General features: G+C 40.2%; 1 pseudogene across 1 annotated transcript in view; it reads right to left on the bottom strand.

Moving 5' to 3' along the window:
* Positions 1-22142, bottom strand: part of LOC311015958 (Ig kappa chain C region, B allele pseudogene) — a 32860-nt pseudogene extending 10718 nt beyond the window's left edge. Inside the window, exon 1 of the transcript XR_014599279.1 lies at positions 22002-22142. The product of XR_014599279.1 is annotated as an Ig kappa chain C region, B allele pseudogene (transcript). The remainder of the gene's footprint in view (positions 1-22001) is intronic.
* Positions 22143-22560: the final 418 nt, after the last annotated feature.

Below are 22560 nucleotides of genomic sequence, written 5' to 3'. Positions count from 1 at the left end.
GATTATGTTACATTTATTAAAGACCTGGTGTTACAGATGGAGGCTGTCAATAAATCAGAGTCAAACACAGATCATTCATTTTTGGAAAAAAAGGGTTCCAAGAAGTGGGAACATTTTCACTTTCTGGAACATGACATTGGAATATGAATCTGAGTACAAATATTTGGGATTCCCTCTTGATGAATTTATGACTTACGGAAATGGAATTAAACTCTTGGCTGGTTCAGCTAGCAGAGCTTTGGGGTCTGTTGTTAACAATTTACAAATATGTAAAGACCTGGGATATTCCACTTACTCTCAACTGTATGATGCATGTGTTTCTCCTATTATGAATTATGCTGCAGGGATATGGGGATTTAAAGAAAGGTAAATTTCAGATGCAGTACAAAACAGAGCTATACGTTGTTTTCTGGGCATTCATAAAGTTGCTGCTCAGGGTGACATGGGTTGGATTCCTGGATCAATAAGGAGGAAATGTGAAATGATTAGACTGTGGAATCGTTTCTTTAATATGTCAGATAATAGGATCAGTAAGAAGGTTTTCCTTTGGAGTGAAGTTCAGAATGGTCCATGGGCTGCAGAGCTTCATGCTGTCTTCAGAGAAGCTGAACTACAGTATATCTATAGAAATAATTTATCATGCAGTGGAAACACAATTAGAGAAAAGTTACTCTTTGGATTGGAAAAAAAGTGGTTAAATGACATCTTGTTAAAACCGAAATTACGAACATATATTCAAATCAAACATAACTATGCTACTGAATTTAATGTAAAAGCAAACTTAGGGAGAAATCAAAGATCCTTGTGTGCTCAGTTAAGAACAGGAATCCTTCCTCTGGCCCTTGAAGTCGGCAGATTTAAAAACATCCCAGAGGAACACAGACTTTGTGAACTTTGTGACTTAGGAGAGGTAGAAAATGAATCTCATTTGATTTTATATTGTCCTTTTTATGATGAGCTGAGAATACCTTTTTTCAACTAAATGTTTATTCAGTATCCTGAAATGTTTTGGAGCACTGATGATGACAGGATTGAAGGGTTGTTTCATTTCAATGTTTTTAAGTTAGCCTCTTTTGTTGCAAAAGCCTGGAAGAAACGTCAGGATGGTTTATTTTGTTAGTATTAGTGTTGTTAAGCATCTACTTTTGGTTTCTGGTCTTTTTGTTGTCTAATATTGGTGTCTTGTAAGCCCTTGTGGGCTGGGCATATTGATTATGCATGACACAATAATACATTTAATACATTTAATCAATCAATCAAAAATCAGTCTGTATCATGAAGACAATTCATCAAACGTCTCAGAGGAGGAAATCAGTCCCAACTGGACAAAACTTCTTGCTTCTTTTAGGATGAAGAGTCAAATATTTTTTAAATAAACTTTCCTAACAGGAAGTGACTCAAATCTCAGCTGAAATGTGTCAGAGCTGCAAATAATTGAACCTGTTTCACACGGATGTTTGTGGAACGCTTGATGATGTTAAACTTATTCAAATTTCTATTGGAGAAAAAAAGCAGAATAATATTTTTGATTTTATTAATTTAACACAATTAAAATGCACAACAGAAACAGAGGAGACAAAACAAGGAGAGGCATGAAACCCATAGTGTCACACAGCGGTGAGGGGTGTCCTGTCTTGGGTTTTCTGTCTTGTGAATGTTTTATTTTGAAAAGTAACTCTCCTCTCGTTTCATGTCACTTGCTCTTCCTCATGTGTCTCCGGTCTGACGTCATCCCTAATCCCTGATTGTTGTCCCCTGTGCTCCCCTCCCTGATGTCTATATAGTCTGTGTCTTCCCCTGTCTCCTTGCCAGAGTATTTCGTCCCACGTATACGTCCAGCCCTTGACCACAGCTATCGTTCTCGACCAAGTTTTGTATATTCCAGAGTTTCAGGTTTTCCTCAAGACGAGTGATTTTTGGTTTTGTAATGTTTTAAGTTCCAGGTTCATAGTTAGATATTCTCGTAGTAGTGATTTACCTTAGTTTGTATTCTCGTCGTAGTTTTTGTCCTCCTCTTTTGGGAGCGTTTTCTGTTCTTTAGCCCTGTTAGCGATATTGTTATATTCCTCCCTTGCTGGAGCGTTTTCTGTTCTTGAGTTCTTCCTAGTGTTAGTGTTGATATTCCTTTTCGTAGCCTCGTGCCCTCCCTTTTGGAGAGTTTTTACGTTCTAGAGTTATTCATAGAGTAAGAGTAGTTAATCCTTTTGTAGCCCCGTATCCTCCCTTTTGGAGCGTTTTCTGTTTATTAAAGTTCATAGATTAGTCCTCGCTAGAGTAGACGATTAGTTAGCCTTTTCTTTTGTATCCTCCCCTTCGGAGCGCTTTTCCGTTTTGGTGTTTGTTGCGTCCGCTGCCTACCCTTTCCCTTCCCCGTCTCTCCCTTTTTCCTGAAGTCAGGGATCAAGCATTTCATAGCCGAATTTCGTTGTCACTCTGTTTATTGGAATCTTGCAAAGTCTGCGAATAAAAGCTTGGTTCTACTGTCCTCACTCTGCGCCTGAGTCCTCCTTCAAGTCCAGTCCTGACACATAGGAGCTTACAATAATATCATATATTATAAAATCAGTAACAAAATAGAGCAGAGACATATAAAGCAGAATATGATTTCATAATCCAACTATCGATGACCAACTATCCTGCACCCCCAACATCACTGCTGTGGTTCGATCCTGCAGGTTTGCCCTCTACAATATCCGCAGGATTCGGACTTTCCTCACAAAGGATGCAACGCAACTCCTGGTCCAAGCACTGGTCATCTCCCGCCTTGACTACTGCAACTCTCTCCTGGCCGGACTCCCGGCCTCTGTGATTAAACCATTGCAGCGTATCCAGAATGCTGCAGCACGCCTTATCTTCAATCTACCCAAATTCTCCCATGTGACCCCCCTCCTCCGTGACCTCCACTGGCTCCCTGTTGCAGCACGCATCCAATTCAAGACGATGGCACTGGCCTTCAGGGCCATCAATGGAACGGCACCCATCTACCTTCAAACACTGGTCAAACCTCATGCCCCGAAGCGAGCACTTCGCTCCTCTACTTCAGCTGGCCGGCTGGTACCACCATCGCTGAAATCAAACAAATGTCGCTCAGCAAAGTCCAGACTCTTCTCTGTTCTGGTCCTCAGTGGTGGAACCAACTCCCGACTAATGTCAGGACAGCAGAGTCTCAAGGCTCAAGACTCACCTGTTCAGACTTCACCTCGACTCTACATAGCATGACCCGCTAACCCCCCCCCCCACCCCACCAAAAAAAAAACACCCTTACCTATAGCACTCTGATCATAGCACTGTTGCTCTTAAGGTACTACTTTACACAGATGAGGACCTAACACTTGTTCTATTTTTAGCTCTTACTTTATCGGCAATGATACGTTGTGGTTTCTATGTTTCCTTCTTTTGACAAATGTACTTATTGTAAGTCGCTTTGGAGAAAAGTGTCTGCTAAATGACCTAAATGTAAATGTAAATGTAAATGTAATCCATACACACAGCTTTGGGATGAAGCCCTGAATTTGTTTGAAGAATTAAAGCCTCTAAAGGGATCATTAACCCTTCACACATGATTGATCCCCTAAAAATCCATCAGTGTCACATCTGGAGCATCTCCATTAACAGCCAGCAGAGGGCAGCATGCAACTATTTATCAGTACAAAGGCCTTTGGGAAAGTTGACACAGACAGAAACAGCAGAGAGGTGAGAAACAGAGAGTCAGCAGTTTCTTCATGTTCTGGATCAGTCCACAGGGAGATGTAGCCTCTACTTCCTCCACCTCCTCTCTCCCTTTCACTTCCACAACCACAGCTGGGCCCAAACGGGTTTTGCATGATTTGAATGCATCGCTGCTCCTCGCAGTTTTAAGTTCTCGTGTCACCGTGAGTCTGAACTGTTTTCTCGTACTCACACTGAAAACTGCTTCAGGATGATGTTGCCAATAACTCTGATTGTCATGCTGGGTTTTCTGAGTCAGGGTGAGAGGTTTTGAAAACATATGTGATCATTTTTACAGCTGATGTCTTCTCATGTTTGCATCCAACTTTCTCTTCAAATGTCACAGTGAAATAAACATACGACCATCTCCTCTACTAACAGATGTATTAGATACTGAAAATATCAAGACGGTATTTTTCATGTTGAATTAAAAAGAAATACAAAAACAGGCTCATTATGATCCAGTTTTATTTAATGATGGTTTATGGTTCATGCTACATTCTTGATGAATAAATTGTTTCTCTTTGTGTGAAACAAATACAACTCAGAGAAATCATTCCCATAGAGAGGAGGCTTTATTTATTGAACTATTAGTTTATTTAATAGGGACAGTGCATATTTATGGACATCAGTTTAAATACACAATGTAAATACTTGATAGTACAATGGCTAGTTTTCATCTATTGTACCCAGGCAGAAAACATAGAAAACATAAAAACAAAGAAACATACATACAACACCCTCATATTTAATCTGAGGGTCAAGACAAACACTAACAGACAAGACAAGATGCAACAGGACATGTGAGTGACACACATGATGAAGTGTGTGATGCAGTTAAAAGTGAGTGCAGCTTTGATTTTCCCTGAGCCACAATTTTAAATGAGTCTTAAAGTTCATAAACGTGGGACGGTCCCGTATTATGAGGGGCAGGCAATTTGCATCGTCAGCTGATCCTCCAGTGAACTGAGAAGCTTTATAGTCCTGTGAGTTCAACACTGCAGGACTCAGATCTGTCAGTCAACACAGCAGAGACCACAACCACCATGACTCTCATCACCATCCTCATCTGGACGCTGGCCTGCTGCTGGTTTACAGGTTTGTTGGCTCGGCAACATCTTAAACACGACGCCTCGCCTTTTCTCTCCTTTCCTTCTGCTGATGAATGAATGATTTGTTTTGTCCTGCAGGATGCAGCGGTCAGGTGACTGTGACTCAGCCTCCAGTAGTGACATCTACTCCAGGATCCACTGTCGCTCTCACCTGCAAGAATAGTCAGCCTGTTTACACAAGTAGTGGATATCAGTTTTTGTACTGGTATCAACAGAAATCTGGACAGCCTCCAAAGCTCCTGATATATTACGCTAGCACACGTCAATCAGGAACACCATCTCGGTTTAGTGGCAGTGGAAGCAGCTCTGACTTCACTTTGACCATCAGTGGAGTTCAGGCTGAAGATGCAGCAGTTTATTACTGTATGAGTGTCCACAGTGGGCCTGTGTTCACACAGTGATTTCTCGTCGTACAAAAACCTCCCTCAGTCAGACTGCAGAGAAGCTGAGCTGTTCCAGCAGGAACCTTCTGCAGCTGCTGAGGAGACACAGACCAGTGAACACAGAGCTGACATAAACCTCACCAAGCACACACATTACTGGGATCTCTGCCTCTCACTTCAAAGTATTATTTCTTAACATTTTCAGATATTTCTCCAGTTTCATTATCAGCCCAACCTTGGTTCAGAGTGATCGGGCCTCCAGCTGCAACCGTGTTGTTTCTGCTCCAATTCAGGGAAATTATTTTTGAATTCATCTGAAAAAAAAACATCAAACCATTGTTTAGACAAACTACTGTCTGTTCTTGTGTCTTGGTGCTGAAAGCAGTGAGACCTGGAACATTTTATACTTTTAAAGAAGTGTTTACCTTTTTAGTATTTGTTATCCCTTAAAATGTATCAACATTTGTCGCCGTACAAAAACCTCCTTCAGTGTGACTGAAGTGAGAACGGCCTGCTGCAGGTGCAGAGGGTTGTTGAAGAGACGGTGATGAGAATAACTGGTCCAGTGAACACAACACCAAGCAGAGTCACCAAGCAGAACCACAATGACTCTAAATAAAACTGAAACAGACTCACAGACGCTCTTCCACATGCAGTTTTAAACTCATATTCTTATCAGTTCATTCAGTCTCTTTGAGAGTGAGCTGGTCAGGTTAAAATCTTGTTGCACTATAGCCGCTGATAAAGTCCTCAACAGTGTCTCTACTGATAGCTGCACAAAACGATGGAATATAACAACAGTACACAGAAAAAAAGAACCAATTCATATCTAAAATGTAGTTGATATTAAATATCACAATCTAATAAGAAAGCTTCTGTACTATCAGGTGTAATATCAGATATGATGCTGAGATGATCAACACAACATTTTTCATAATGAACATGACCTAAAACGGTTAAAACAATTTCTGGTAAGCAAAAGGCACCCTGGAGAAAAGCTGCTGTTGTGACAGCCCAGAGAAGAGAGGCAGGAAGGCTGAACGAATCCTCTTGGAGTACTAAACTTCATATTCACCATGACATCTATAAAGAGAGCCTCTGGGCCTACAATTTAGTCTTAAAAAGTGCGATAGAAATAAATCTAAAATCATCCACCTGCTGCCTTGATGCTTTACCTACCAACTTTTTTAAGAATATTTTTGACTGCCTATCAATAGACGTATTGCAAATAGTTAATAACTCTATTCAATCAGGCAATTTCCCAAAGGCCTTCAAAACTGCAGTCATTTAACCTCTTCTAAAAAAGCCCAGCCTAGATGCCTCAATTATCAACAACTACAGACCAATTTCAAATCTACCCTTCATAAGTAAAATAATTGAGAAAGTTGTCCTCCAACAACTAAATCACTTCCTGGCTTCAACTGGCTGCCACAACAACTTCCAGTCAGGATTTCAACCTTTTCATAGCACCGAGACGGCCCTTATTAAAGTTGTAAATAACATCCGTCTCAACACAGACTCTGGCAAAACTTCAATATGAATGCTATTAGACCTCAGTGCTGCATTTGACATGGTTGACCACTCAATACTCTTGGACAGGTTGGAAAACTGGGTGGGGCTCTCAGGCACAGTCTTAAACTGGTTCAAGTCATATCTACAAGATAGGAACTATTTTGTTTCCATTGGCGACTATGTATCAGAACCTACCAATGTAACGTGTGGAGTCCCCCAAGGTTCAATCTTGGGGCCGACTTTATTCAACATCTACATGCTGCCACTAGGACAAATCATGCAAAATAATAACATCGAGCACCATTGCTATGCCAATGACACCCCAATCTATGTAGCACTATCACCAAACGACTATCGCCCCATAGATCTTCTGTGCCAGTGCATTGAACAAGTCAAAGACTGGATGTGCCAAAACTTCCTACAACTAAATGAGGACAAAACTGAGATAATTGTTTTTGGTGCTAAAAAAGAAAGGTTTAAAGTAATTCAACACCTTCACTCTCTGTCCCTGAAAACCACAAACAAAACCAGAAATCTTGGGGTTATTATGGATTCTGATTTACATTTCGACAGTCACATTAAATCAGTAAGAAAATCAGCCTACTATCAACTCTGTAATGGGAATTTTGGATGTTTGTAATTTATAATCAGAATATTTGTCAGGCCAGACGTCGATCCACATCTCCTCATCTGACTGTTATGCTATGACGAAAATGAATGCCTGTTTGTAGATGTTATGAACATGAGTGCCACATTGACATAAGATAATTTCAGGACTGTGACGCCTGATTGTTGTTAGACTCAGGGTCGTTCCTGCTGATTCTGAACCTTTGCATCAGAAGGCAGGGGTGAACAGTACTTTCTTCTGCAGATGAGAATACTTAGTGGAATAAACCTCGGAGAAAAAGCTGATCCTGGTTGTTGATCTTTATTGGGCAGATTCATTTTTCCACAACACCTCAAAAATGTAGCAAGACTTAGAGGGCTCATGTCAGCTCAAGACTTAGAAAAACTTGTACATGCCTTTATTACTAGTAGGCTAGACTACTGTAATGGTCTCTTTGCAGGTCTTCCGAAAAAAACTGTCAGGCAGCTACAGTTCAGAACGCTGCTGCTAGAGTTCTTACAAAGACCAAAAAATGTGAGCACATTACACCAATTCTTAAATCCTTACATTGGCTCCCTGTATGTCAGAGGATTGATTTAAAAATCCTCCTGCTCACATATAAATCACTACATGGTCTAGGACCGAAGTATATCACTGATATGCTCCCACTACATAAGCCTTCTAGACCACTAAGATCTTCTGAGACCAATCTGTTAGTGATTCCCAGAGTAAACAACAATCACGGAAGAGCATCATTTAGTCACTATGCAACAAATAGCTGGAATAAACTTCCTGAAGATGTAAGACTTGCCCCAACTCTGACCACTTTTAAAACTAGACTGAAAACTTTTATGTTCACCATAGCTTTCTGCTAAATCTTTTAATGTCTGCACTGTTTTTAATTATTGCAAATATGTTTTTATTCTCCTTGTCTTTCTGTAATGCATTTTAATTTTGCCTTTATTTTATTTTAATTCTTTTTTCTTCACTTTATTGTATGACATGTCATGATGTGAAGCACTTTGAGTCTGCCTTGTGGATGAAATGTGCTATACAAATAAAGTTGCCTTGCCTTGCCTAAAAATAACACAGAGACACTGACTTCTTATAATCCACAGTTTTATTTTAGGATGGTACAACCTTTTTGAATGTATCAATCATTTAAAATGTTTATTTCGTAAAGTAATGAACATAAAGAAGATTATGGAAAATCAGCTTTCCTTCCTCTCGGACGTTTGTGCCGTTATCTTCACCGACTGCCTTCCTGTGTACCGAACCTGAACTGGTTTATTGAACACTGAGCCTCGGCACTGCAACCTTGTCTGTCTGCATGTGTGGGTCCTGTCTTCTCTGTCTGATGGATGGAGGTGAAGTTTCTGCAGAATCCTCCCTCAGTTTAACATCTCTGTATTATTGTATTATAATGTAGAAATATGACTTTTTATAAGATGAATCCAAAGCTTTCATTTTCTGCAGGGAGTAGAACCAGTTGATATGAAACCATTTCATTCTTTACTTCTCTTAATAAAATAAAACACCAAACACTTTATCATGTAATTCATCAGTGAAAGCTTTATTATTATAAAAAGACAGTTATTAAACGCACACATCTACTTGCTGAGCTACACACATTACTCTCTAGCTACTTTACAGCAGTCACACAAGGCTTTATAGTTTCCTCTACAAACGTTGTCCTCAGATTGTTCAGAGCAGCAGGTGTGTTCCTCCTGCTCCCCCCATGCAGCGCTCCTGTCCTGGCCTCCATCCAGACCCTCTAGGCCTTACACTGGCTCCTGTGGAGGGACTGCATCTGGTTGTGGTTGTGATGGAGGACCTTGCAGGAGTACAGCTCTCCTGCCATCCAGCGCTCCTGGCTCAGGCTCAGGGTGCTGCTGCTGCTGTAGAGTCCGCTCTTCTCCTCCTCTGAGCTGCTCAGGACCCCCTCCGTCACCTCGGTGCCGTCCACCTCCCAGCTCACCACGGCTCCCTGAGGAGAGTAGCCGGTCAGCAGGCAGGCCAGCGTGGCCGAGCCCCCAGAGAGCTGCTCAGAGGAGGGGGGAAGCAGGGAGACTGAGGGCCGGATCATGGAGCCAGCTGGAGGGGAGAGCAGAGACACACGAGGAGCAGATTAACTTCCACTGTAGGAAAGACAGCTGAACATGACAGAGGTGACGTTACTGAGGGTTAGCTGTGTGCATGATGCTGTGGTCACACAGAGACATGGGATGGAGGGAGGATTTAACAAATACAACGCTGACTGGAGTTCTGTCATTTACAGGAACCAATCTTCTCCTGCGGCTCTCCTCATTAAATCATTATAGAATCATATACAATGTGACTGAGGAGTCATTGGAATAGAAAAGTTTCATTAATCATCTGTAAACTGTAAGCAGTGAAAGACTTTGACATCTGTCTGTTTCACTTCCTTTTCATCACTTTGAACTAACGAACCGTGAACACAAACTGCAGCGACACTGAATGTACAATAAACCCTCTTATTTGTTTGATCAACATTAGATTTTATAACGTACAGCTAACACACTAACAGATGTTTCAATGTTACAAAATAAAATACTGCATCTACTTCACCAAAACATAATCTATAATAGGAAAATAATATGCAGTGTTTTCCTAAACTCCAATATCAGCCTAGATTAATGAATAATAAATATCCAAAAAGTATAAATGATCCAAAATAATGGTTTGGTTCATCACATTAACTTTTGACAAAGCGATTATAATACTGAACGTTGTAGAAATCATAAATCTGTGATACTTACAGTTAACGATGAGTTTGGTTCCTCCACCAAAAGTGTACCACAGTGATACAACCTCGTTAAGTGGCCGTACAAAAACCTCCTGCACTGTGAACAAGCATCTGTCCACTGAAAACAGAGTTATTTTATAGTAAGAATGCATAATTAATCATTTATTTTCATTAAGTAATGATTTATCTCCTATTCCTTCAACTTCTACATGTTTTTTAACAATTGTATAGCATATTTTTAAATTTGACAGACAAATCTATCCACTGAAAACACTTTTTCTAGTAATATAGAAATAATTATATTTAATTAAATCTACAAAATCTTTCAAATTATATGGATTTAAACGTATTTTAAAAATAAAGACTGATTATATAATTTTTTTTTTTTACTTTTCTACTCCAGACAGAAAAAGATTACAGCCTCCTCATAAGTCATATTTTCAGTCTTATTTAAGTTCATACATGGTTAAATGAACATGATGCTTATAATTAATGATGATTTACAAAATCATATGATGAAAAAGTGAAATATCTGATAGATTTCATTAAATCCTGTCAGTAAATGAACAGCAGACAAACGTTTCATACCAACCACAGTGAACACAAACGTATCCTTAAATCCTCAACTGCACTTTTAATGTGAGTGTTTTCCTCTGTTCCATTAAGATCCTCCATGTTGTTCATCCGAGCCGTATTCCTCCTGATTTCGTGTCCCACGTTGCCTTCAGTCTGTTGAGAGCAGAGAAATCATTTCCATAGAGAGGAGGCTTTGCATCGTCAGCTGATCCTCCAGTGAACTGAGAAGCTTTATAGTCCTGTGAGTTCAACACTGCAGGACTCAGATCTGTCAGTCAACACAGCAGAGACCACAACCACCATGACTCTCATCACCATCCTCATCTGGACGCTGGCCTGCTGCTGGTTTACAGGTTTGTTGGCTCGGCAACATCTCAAACACGACGCCTCTCCTTTTCTCTCCTTTCCTTCTGCTGATGAATGAATGATTTGTTTTGTCCTGCAGGATGCAGCGGTCAGGTGACTGTGACTCAGCCTCCAGTAGTGACATCTACTCCAGGATCCACTGTCGCTCTCACCTGTAAGACTAGTCAGCCTGTTGTCAGTGGTATTGCGTTGTCCTGGTATCAACAGAAATCTGGACAGCCTCCAAAGCTCCTGATATATTACGCTAGCACACTTCAATCAGGAACACCATCTCGGTTTACTGGCCGTGGAAGCAGCTCTGACTTCACTTTGACCATCAGTGGAGTTCAGGCTGAAGATGCAGCAGTTTATTACTGTCAGAGTTACCACAGTGGGCCTGTGTTCACACAGTGATTTGTCGTGGTACAAAAACCTCCCTCAGTCAGACTGCAGAGAAGCTGAGCTGTTCCAGCAGGAACCTTCTGCAGCTGCTGAGGAGACACAGACCAGTGAACACAGAGCTGACACAAACCTCACCAAGCACACACATTACTGGGATCTCTGCCTCTCACTTCAAAGTATTATTTCTGAACATTTTCAGATATTTCTCCAGTTTCATTATCAGCCCAACCTTGGTTCAGAGTGATCGGGCCTCCAGCTGCAACCGTGTTGTTTCTGCTCCAATTCAGGGAAATTGTTTTTGAATTCATCTGAAAAAAAGGTCAAACCATTGTTTAGACAAACTACTGTCTGTTCTTGTGTCTTGGTGCTAAAAGCAGTGTGACCTGGAACATTTTATACTTTTAAAGAAGTGTTTACCTTTTTAGTATTTGTTATCCCTTAAAATGCATCAACTTTTAATTAAATGCAAACAGACCGTTAAAATGCAGGAGACAGGTTTCCTCCATCATGTGTAATATGCAGGTGAAGGTCACATGATCAGCTCCTGAAGAGAGTGTAACGTTAAACAAAAGCAGACAGGAAGGCCTGTCTTGAATGATCCTGATAAACTGAACCAGGACTTAACTGTGGGTATTTTGCTGTATGCAGATGATACTGCGCTGCTGGCTGAATCAGAAGATGATTTACAGATTATGTTACATTTATTAAAGACCTGGTGTTACAGATGGAGGCTGTCAATAAATCAGAGTCAAACACAGATAATTCATTTTTGGAAAAAAAGGGTTCCAAGAAGTGGGAACATTTTCACTTTCTGGAACATGACATTGGAATATGAATCTGAGTACAAATATTTGGGATTCCCTCTTGATGAATTTATGACTTAGGAAAATGGAATTAAACTCTTGGCTGGTTCAGCTAGCAGAGCTTTGGGGTCTGTTGTTAACAAGCTAAAAATATGTAAAGACCTGGGATATTCCACTTACTCTCAACTGTATGATGCATGTGTTTCTCCTATTATGAATTATGCTGCAGGGATATGGGGATTTAAAGAAAGGTCCATTTCAGATGCAGTACAAAACAGAGCTATACGTTGTTTTCTGGGCATTCATAAAGTTGCTGCTCAGGGTGACATGGGTTGGATTCCTGGATCAATAAGGAGGAAATGTGAAATGATTAGACTGTGGAATCGTTTCATTAATATGTCAGATAATAGGATCAGTAAGAAGGTTTTCCTTTGGAGTGAAGTTCAGAATGGTCCATGGGCTGCAGAGCTTCATGCTGTCTTCAGAGAAGCTGAACTACAGTATATCTATAGAAATAATTTATCATGCAGTGGAAACACAATTAGAGAAAAGTTACTCTTTGGATTTGAAAAAAAGTGTTTAAATGACATCTTGTTAAAACCGAAATATCGAACATATATTCAGATCAAACATAACTATGCTACTGAATTTAATGTAAAAGCAAACTTAGGGAGAAATCAAAGATCCTTGTGTGCTCAGTTAAGAACAGGAATCCTTCCTCTGGCCCTTGAAGTCGGCAGATTTAAAAACATCCCAGAGGAACACAGACTTTGTGAACTTTGTGACTTAGGAGAGGTAGAAAATGAATCTCATTTTATTTTATATTGTCCTTTTTATGATGAGCTGAGAATACCTTTTTTCAACGAAATGTTTATTCAGTATCCTGAAATGTTTTGGAGCACTGATGATGACAGGATTGAAGGGTTGTTTAATTTCAATGTTTTTAAGTTAGCCTCTTTTGTTGCAAAAGCCTGGAAGAAACGTCAGGATGGTTTATTTTGTTAGTATTCGTGTTGTTAAGCAAATACTTTTGGTTTCTGGTCTTTTTGTTGTCTAATATTGGTGTCTTGTAAGCCCTTGTGGGCTGGGCATATTGATTATGCATGACACAATAATACATGTAATCAATCAATCAAAAATCAGTCTGTATCATGAAGACAATTCATCAAACGTCTCAGAGGAGGAAATCAGTCCCAACTGGACAAAACTTCTTGCTTCTTTTAGGATGAAGAGTCAAATGTTTTTTAAATAAACTTTCCTAACAGGAAGTGACTCAAATCTCAGCTGAAATGTGTCAGAGCTGCAACTAATTGAACCTGTTTCACACGGATGTTTGTGGAACGCTTGATGATGTTAAACTTATTCAAATTTCTATTGGAGAAAAAAAGCAGAATAATATTTTTGATTTGATTCATTTAGCACAATTAAAATGCACAACAGAAACAGAGGAGACAAAACAAGGAGAGGCATGAAACCCATAGGATGTTATAATAACATCATCTATTATAAACTCAGTAACAAAATAGAGCAGAGACATATAAAGCAGAATATGATTCATAATCCATACACACAGCTTTGGGATGAAGCCCTGAATTTGTTTGAAGAATTAAAGCCTCTAAAGGGATCGTTAACCCTTCACACATGATTGATCCCCTAAATCCATCAGTGTCACATCTGGAGCATCTCCATTAACAGCCAGCAGAGGGCAGCATGCAACTATTTATCAGTACAAAGGCCTTTGGGAAAGTTGACAAAGACAGAAACAGCAGAGAGGTGAGAAACAGAGAGTCAGCAGTTTCTTCATGTTCTGGATCAGTCCACAGGGAGATGTAGCCTCTACTTCCTCCACCTCCTCTCTCCCTTTCACTTCCACAACCACAGCTGGGCCCAAACGGGTTTTGCATGATTTGAATGCATCGCTGCTCCTCGCAGTTTTAAGTTCTCGTGTCACCGTGAGTCTGAACTGTTTTCTCGTACTCACACTGAAAACTGCTTCAGGATGATGTTGCCAATAACTCTGATTGTCATGCTGGGTTTTCTGAGTCAGGGTGAGAGGTTTTGAAGACATATGTGATCATTTTTACAGCTGATGTCTTCTCATGTTTGCGTCCAATTTTCTTTATGTCTTAATCTCTGTATGATTGTTATAATTTAGACTGCTGCTGCATGTTGTTGGCTATTCCATTTCATTCTCAAAATCTCATTTCATTTCTCATTTCAGAGACTTCTGCCCAAAAATTTCTGACTCAGGCCGACAAATCCAAGTCTGTTAGTGTTGGAGGGACTGTGGAACTCACCGCCACGGGGAGCTCAGATATTGGTGCTGATCTCAGTTGGTACCTTCAGAAACCTGGACAGGCTCCCAAACTTCTTATATACGATACATCAGATCTCTTCTCTGGAACGCCGTCTCGATTCAGTGGCAGTAGCTCTGGTTCTCGCTACACTTTAACCATCAGTGGAGTTCAGGCTGAAGATGCTGGAGATTACTACTGTCTGGGTGTACATACTGACGGTGTGTTCACACAGTGATTTAGAGCCGTACAAAAACCTCCTTCAGTGTGACTGAAGTGAGAACGGCCTGCTGCAGGTGCAGAGGGTTGTTGAAGAGACGGTGATGAGAATAACTGGTCCAGTGAACACAACACCAAGCAGAGTCACCAAGCAGAACCACAATGACTCTAAATAAAACTGAAACAGACTCACAGACGCTCTTCCACATGCAGTTTTAAACTCATATTCTTATCAGTTCATTCAGTCTCTTTGAGAGTGAGATGGTCAGGTTCAATTCTTCTCAGACTTTTACAATTTATTAGTGATAACTTGAAAATCCAATTAATTTCATCCTCAAACTATAGTATTTTCTCTTCAAATGTCACAGCATAATAAACATACGACCATTAGCTTTAATTTTCTGCAGGGAGTAGTACTAGTAGTTATAAAACCATTTCATTCTCTAGTCCTATTCATAAAATAAAACACCAAACACTTCATCATTTTATTCATCAGTGAAAGCTTTATTATTATAAAAAGACAGTTATTAAACGCACACATCTACTTGCTGAGCTACACACATTACTCTCTAGCTACTTTACAGCAGTCACACAAGGCTTTATAGTTTCCTCTACAAACGTTGTCCTCAGATTGTTCAGAGCAGCAGGTGTGTTCCTCCTGCTCCCCCCATGCAGAGCTCCTGTCCTGGCCTCCATCCAGACCCTCTAGGCCTTACACTGGCTCCTGTGGAGGGACTGCATCTGGTTGTGGTTGTGATGGAGGACCTTGCAGGAGTACAGCTCTCCTGCCATCCAGCGCTCCTGGCTCAGGCTCAGGGTGCTGCTGCTGCTGTAGAGTCCGCTCTTCTCCTCCTCTGAGCTGCTCAGGACCCCCTCCGTCACCTCGGTGCCGTCCACCTCCCAGCTCACCACGGCTCCCTGAGGAGAGTAGCCGGTCAGCAGGCAGGCCAGCGTGGCCGAGCCCCCAGAGAGCTGCTCAGCGGAGGGGGGAAGCAGGGAGACTGAGGGCCGGATCATGGAGCCAGCTGGAGGGGAGAGCAGAGACACACGAGGAGCAGATTAACTTCCACTGTAGGAAAGACAGCTGAACATGACAGAGGTGACGTTACTGAGGGTTAGCTGTGTGCATGATGCTGTGGTCACACAGAGACATGGGATGGAGGGAGGATTTAACAAATACAACGCTGACTGGAGTTCTGTCATTTACAGGAACCAATCTTCTCCTGCGGCTCTCCTCATTAAATCATTATAGAATCATATACAATGTGACTGAGGAGTCATTGGAATAGAAAAGTTTCATTAATCATCTGTAAACTGTAAGCAGTGAAAGACTTTGACATCTGTCTGTTTCACTTCCTTTTCATCACTTTAAACTAACGAACCGTGAACACAAACTGCAGCGACACTGAATGTACAATAAACCCTCTTATTTGTTTGATCAACATTAGATTTTATAACGTACAGCTAACACACTAACAGATGTTTCAATGTTACAAAATAAAATACTGCATCTACTTCACCAAAACATAATCTATAATAGGAAAATAATATGCAGTGTTTTCCTAAACTCCAATATCAGCCTAGATTAATGAATAATAAATATCCAAAAAGTATAAATGATCCAAAATAATGATTTGGTTCATCACATTTACTTTTGACAAAGCGATTATAATATTGAACGTTGTAGAAATCATAAATCTGTGATACTTACAGTTAACGATGAGTTTGGTTCCTCCACCAAAAGTCCACCACAGTGATACAACCTCGTTAAGTGGCCGTACAAAAACCTCCTGCACTGTGAACAAGCATCTGTCCACTGAAAACAGAGTTATTTTATAGTAAGAATGCATAATTAATCATTTATTTTATTAAGTAATGATTTATCTCCTATTCCTTCAACTTCTACATGTTTTTTAACAATTTTATAGCATATTTTTAAATTTGAGAGACAAATCTATCCATTGAAAACACTTTTTCTAGTAATATAGAAATAATTGTATTTAATTAAATCTACAAAATCTTTCAAATTATATGGATTTAAACGTATTTTAAAAATAAAGACTGATTATATAATATTTTTTTTTTTACTTTTCTACTCCAGACAGAAAAAGATTACATCCTCCTCATAAGTCATATTTTCAGTCTTATTTAAGTTCATACATGGTTAAATGAACATGATGCTTATAGATAATGATGATTTACAAAATCATATGATGAAAAAGTGAAATATCTGATAGATTTGCATTAAATCCTGTCAGTAAATGAACAGCAGACAAACGTTTCATACCAACCACAGTGAACACAAACGTATCCTTAAATCCTCAACTGCACTTTTAATGTGAGTGTTTTCCTCTGTTCCATTAAGATCCTCCATGTTGTTCATCCGAGCCGTATTCCTCCTGATTTCGTGTCCCACGTTGCCTTCAGTCTGTTGAGAGCAGAGAAATCATTTCCATAGAGAGGAGGCTTTGCATCGTCAGCTGATCCTCCAGTGAACTGAGAAGCTTTATAGTCCTGTGAGTTCAACACTGCAGGACTCAGATCTGTCAGTCAACACAGCAGAGACCACAACCACCATGACTCTCATCACCATCCTCATCTGGACGCTGGCCTGCTGCTGGTTTACAGGTTCGTTGGCTCGGCAACATCTCAAACACGACGCCTCGCCTTTTCTCTCCTTTCCTTCTGCTGATGAATGAATGATTTGTTTTGTCCTGCAGGATGCAGCGGTCAGGTGACTGTGACTCAGCCTCCAGTAGTGACATCTACTCCAGGATCCAGTGTCACTCTCACCTGTAAGGCGAGTCAACGTGTTAATGATGGTAATGATTTGTCCTGGTATCAACAGAAATCTGGACAGCCTCCAAAGCTCCTGATATATGTAGTTAGCAATCGTTACTCAGGAACACCATCTCGGTTTAGTGGCAGTGGAAGCAACTCTGACTTCACTTTGACCATCAGTGGAGTTCAGGCTGAAGATGCAGCAGTTTATTACTGTCTGAGTCTCCACAAGATAAACAGTGCTTGGGTGTTCACACAGTGATTTGTCGCCGTACAAAAACCTCCTTCAGTGTGACTGAAGTGAGAACGGCCTGCTGCAGGTGCAGAGGGTTGTTGAAGAGACGGTGATGAGAATAACTGGTCCAGTGAACACAACACCAAGCAGAGTCACCAAGCAGAACCACAATGACTCTAAATAAAACTGAAACAGACTCACAGACGCTCTTCCACATGCAGTTTTAAACTCATATTCTTATCAGTTCATTCAGTCTCTTTGAGAGTGAGCTGGGGAGGTTAAAATCTTGTTGCACTATAGCCGCTGATAAAGTCCTCAACAGTGTCTCTACTGATAGCTGCACAAAACGATGGAATATAACAACAGTACACAGAAAAAAAGAAACATTTGTAGCTAAATGATTTAAATCTCTAAATGTAGTTCATATTAAATATCACAAACTAATAAGAAAGCTTGTGTACTATCAGGTGTAATATCAGATATGATGCTGAGATGATCAACAGGACATTTTTCATAATGAACATGACCTAAAAGAAACACAGAGACACTGACTTCTTATAATCCACAGTTTTAATTTAGGATTCTATAACCTGTTTGATGTATGAATAATTTAAAATGTATATTTCTTAAAGTAAAGAACATTAAGAAGATTATGGAAAATATCAGTAACTCTATAATTTAGTATATTTTTGAAAATGAAGTCATTTTGATGTCATGCTGCTTGTCTGGTCTTTGGCCTTGAGACAGGAAGGCTTTATTTATTTAATTTATTTATTTATTTCGGGCATGTCAGTTAAATCATCATCATCACACTTTGTTCAAATAATACAATACACATGGCCGAAAGGGAAAGCGGGAGAAGCCAAGCTTCTCAATCATAATCATAATCATATTATCTTATCTTTAGCATTTTCCATTTGACATAACATTTTCTTTTACTTGTGACATTTGACATAACATGTTACAGCAGTAGGTGGTCCAGAGAGCTGTACTCCCTGCTACGTACAACTGACATCGTACCATACAAGCTTCTCAGGTTCAACTTATTGTTTGGGTACAGAATGTTCATTAGTTATTCTCCCATCCCGACACAACACCATGTCTGCTGATTCGTGCCTCAGACCTTTTTCAACTCTCATGCAATAATCTGTACCGGTCAAGTGTTGAATATACATACTTCTTCTTAAAGCCACTTAGTGTTGCTGATTTCTTGACTTCTTCTTCTAACACATTCCATTGTCTAACACCTGTGACCGATAAGGAGAAGGATTTTAACGTAGTTCGTACCTTCCTTTGCCTGAAAATCCTGTTCCCTCTAAGATTGTGTCTCTCTCTGTCTAGGAACAGTATTTGCAGGTTCTGGGGGAGAGTTCTGTCAGAAACTTGGTACATCATTTGTACTGTGTGATAGTTTATTAAGTCATATAGTTTGAGTATTCTCGATTTGATAAATAACTGATTGGTGTGTGCCCTGTAGTTGGCATAGTGAAAGATTCTCAAGGCTCTTTTTTGGAGAATTAACAAGGGCTGTGTGGAGCCTTTATATGTGTGTCCCCACACCTCTGCACAGTATTGCAGGTGCGGAGAGACTAGTGCGCAGTATAACAGATGAAGTGCTTTTTGATTTAGTATTTTTTGCACTTTCCAAAGTATGGACACACACCTGGCCAACTTCCTTTTTAATTGTGTTATGTGTGGCTTCCAACTTAGCATGTCATCGATAATCACTCCCAGAACCTTATTCTCAGGACCCTCTCAATATTAACTCTGTTTACTTGAATGTTGGGACTGTTGTTGCAGCCTCTTTTCCCATATAGCATGTATTTAGTTTTACCAAGATTTAGTGATAATTTATTTTTATTAAACCACACTTGAAGTTTGGCCATTTCCTGATTTACTGTTTCCACAAGTTGGTTCAAGTCACTCCCAGAGCAGAAAATATTGAGTCATCCGCAAATAATATGTATTTCAGAGTATTTGACACTTTGTATATATCATTTATGTATAGTATAAACAGCTTTGGACTCAGAACTGACCCCTGTGGGACAAAAGTCAAAGTCTAAAAGTCTAAGTCTCATCCAAAGTTTTCTCTCTCAGCATCGATTGTCACGCTCCGGGTTTGTTTAGAGGTCAACTTGTCTTTGTGAACATTTTTCTAGGTTTTCATTTTCGTTTCCCTAAGTCTTGGCTTCTCTCGTGTCCTGTCAAGTGTCCTCCTGTGTGATTGCTTGTCCCGCCCTCATGTGTCTCACCTGTGTCCAGGTGTCCCCCCCCCCCCCTCGTCTACTTCAGCTGTGTGTTTCTCCGTCCTCCTGAGCCAGATGGTCTTTGGCCTCGTGGGAGAGATGCAGCTTTCCTTCCTCTCGGACGTTTGTGCCGTTATCTTCACCGACTGCCTTCCTGTGTACCGAACCTGAACTGGTTTATTGAACACTGAGCCTCGGCACTGCAACCTTGTCTGTCTGCATGTGTGGGTCCTGTCTTCTCTGTCTGATGGATGGAGGTGAAGTTTCTGCAGAATCCTCCCTCAGTTTCACATCTCTGTATTATTGTATTGTAATGTAGAAATATGAATTTTTATAAGATGAATCCAAAGCTTTAATTTTCTGCAGAGAGTAGAACCAGTTGATATGAAACCATTTAATTCTTTACTTCTCTTAATAAAATGAAACACCAAACACTTCATCATGTAATTCATCAGTGAAAGCTTTATTATTATAAAAAGACAGTTATTAAACGCACACATCTACTTGCTGAGCTACACACATTACTCTCTAGCTACTTTACAGCAGTCACACAAGGCTTTATAGTTTCCTCTACAAACGTTGTCCTCAGATTGTTCAGAGCAGCAGGTGTGTTCCTCCTGCTCCCCCCATGCAGAGCTCCTGTCCTGGCCTCCATCCAGACCCTCTAGGCCTTACACTGGCTCCTGTGGAGGGACTGCATCTGGTTGTGGTTGTGATGGAGGACCTTGCAGGAGTACAGCTCTCCTGCCATCCAGCGCTCCTGGCTCAGGCTCAGGGTGCTGCTGCTGCTGTAGAGTCCGCTCTTCTCCTCCTCTGAGCTGCTCAGGACCCCCTCCGTCACCTCGGTGCCGTCCACCTCCCAGCTCACCACGGCTCCCTGAGGAGAGTAGCCGGTCAGCAGGCAGGCCAGCGTGGCCGAGCCCCCAGAGAGCTGCTCAGAGGAGGGGGGAAGCAGGGAGACTGAGGGCCGGATCATGGAGCCAGCTGGAGGGGAGAGCAGAGACACACGAGGAGCAGATTAACTTCCACTGTAGGAAAGACAGCTGAACATGACAGAGGTGACGTTACTGAGGGTTAGCTGTGTGCATGATGCTGTGGTCACACAGAGACATGGGATGGAGGGAGGATTTAACAAATACAACGCTGACTGGAGTTCTGTCATTTACAGGAACCAATCTTCTCCTGCGGCTCTCCTCATGAAATCATTATAGAATCATATACAATGTGACTGAGGAGTCATTGGAATAGAAAAGTTTCATTAATCATCTGTAAACTGTAAGCAGTGAAAGACTTTGACATCTGTCTGTTTCACTTCCTTTTCATCACTTTGAACTAACGAACCGTGAACACAAACTGCAGCGACACTGAATGTACAATAAACCCTCTTATTAGTTTGATCAACATTAGATTTTATAACGTACAGCTAACACACTAACAGATGTTTCAATGTTACAAAATAAAATACTGCATCTACTTCACCAAAACATAATCTATAATAGGAAAATAATATGCAGTGTTTTCCTAAACTCCAATATCAGCCTAGATTAATGAATAATTAATATCCAAAAAGTATAAATGATCCAAAATAATGATTTGGTTCATCACATTTACTTTAAACAAAGCGATTATAATATTGAACGTTGTAGAAATCATAAATCTGTGATACTTACAGTTAACGATGAGTTTGGTTCCTCCACCAAAAGTGTACCACAGTGATACAACCTCGTTAAGTGGCCGTACAAAAACCTCCTGCACTGTGAACAAGCATCTGTCCACTGAAAACAGAGTTATTTTATAGTAAGAATGCATAATTAATCATTTATTTTAATTAAGTAATGATTTATCTCCTATTCCTTCAACTTCTACATGTTTTTTTAACAATTTTATAGCATATTTTTAAATTTGAGATACAAATCTATCCAGTGAGGAAACTCTCTGATTTTTCTAATAATATAGAAATTATTATAAATAATTGAATCTACAAAATGTTTCAAATTATATTGATTCAAACTTATTGTATAAATGAATATTGATTATTTAATTTTGTTTTATTTTTCTACTCCAGACAGAAAAAGATTACAGCCTCCTCATAAGTCATATTTTCAGTCTTATTTAAGTTCATACATGGTTAAATGAACATGATGCTTATAGATAATGATGATTTACAAAATCATATGATGAAAAAGTGAAATATCTGATAGATTTGCATTAAATCCTGTCATTAAATGAACAGCAGACAAACGTTTCATACCAACCACAGTGAACACAAACGTATCCTTAAATCCTCAACTGCACTTTTAATGTGAGTGTTTTCCTCTGTTCCATTAAGATCCTCCATGTTGTTCATCCGAGCCGTATTCCTCCTGATTTCGTGTCCCACGTTGCCTTCAGTCTGTTGAGAGCAGAGAAATCATTTCCATAGAGAGGAGGCTTTGCATCGTCAGCTGATCCTCCAGTGAACTGAGAAGCTTTATAGTCCTGTGAGTTCAACACTGCAGGACTCAGATCTGTCAGTCAACACAGCAGAGACCACAACCACCATGACTCTCATCACCATCCTCATCTGGACG

This window comes from Eutrigla gurnardus (genome assembly GCF_963514095.1).
Source record: "Eutrigla gurnardus genome assembly, chromosome: 7".
Taxonomy (NCBI): domain Eukaryota; kingdom Metazoa; phylum Chordata; class Actinopteri; order Perciformes; family Triglidae; genus Eutrigla; species Eutrigla gurnardus.
Note: the sequence above shows the minus strand (reverse complement) of the source record. Positions and strands in the feature narration are given on the sequence as shown.